Genomic DNA, 561 nt, shown 5'->3' with positions numbered 1-561 from the left:
CTTAAAAATCAGATTTTAAATCATTAAGATTAGATACTATAACATCCTTTAAATATAGGATTTCTCTCATCGTGTGAATCTTCTTTCTCATTGCGTCAACCTCCCATCGCGTAGATCCTTTGTCGTTGCCGCATCTCCGTCTTTGCAGTGCGTCATGCCCATCGTTGCTGGAGAGAGTTCTCGCATGAGTTGCGCCTGCGTTCCTTTACGTCGTCTTTGCATGGAGTTTTGCGTGAGTGACGCGATCTCGTCCCCTCACGTCGCACTCCTCCATCGCACTATAGTGGCGCATCCTACCTCGCGTCGTCGTAGTCTCCATCGCGGCCCGCCCTTTGCCACCGACTTGGTCTTCTTCTTTTCTTCTTATTCTCCTTTCAATGTGATTTAGATTTTTTCGATGTAATTTGGATGTTTTTTTCAATATAAATGAATGTTATTTTGATATACTGTGGATGTTTTTTCATTTCTTAATACAAAATATATTAGATTTAGAGTTTAGGATGCAAATGGTTTTTTTTACAAAAAAAAATTTAATTATTATAAAAAAAATATATCCATAAT

Source organism: Arachis ipaensis, chromosome B01 (assembly GCF_000816755.2).
Source record: "Arachis ipaensis cultivar K30076 chromosome B01, Araip1.1, whole genome shotgun sequence".
Lineage (NCBI taxonomy): Eukaryota > Viridiplantae > Streptophyta > Magnoliopsida > Fabales > Fabaceae > Arachis > Arachis ipaensis.
Note: the sequence above shows the minus strand (reverse complement) of the source record.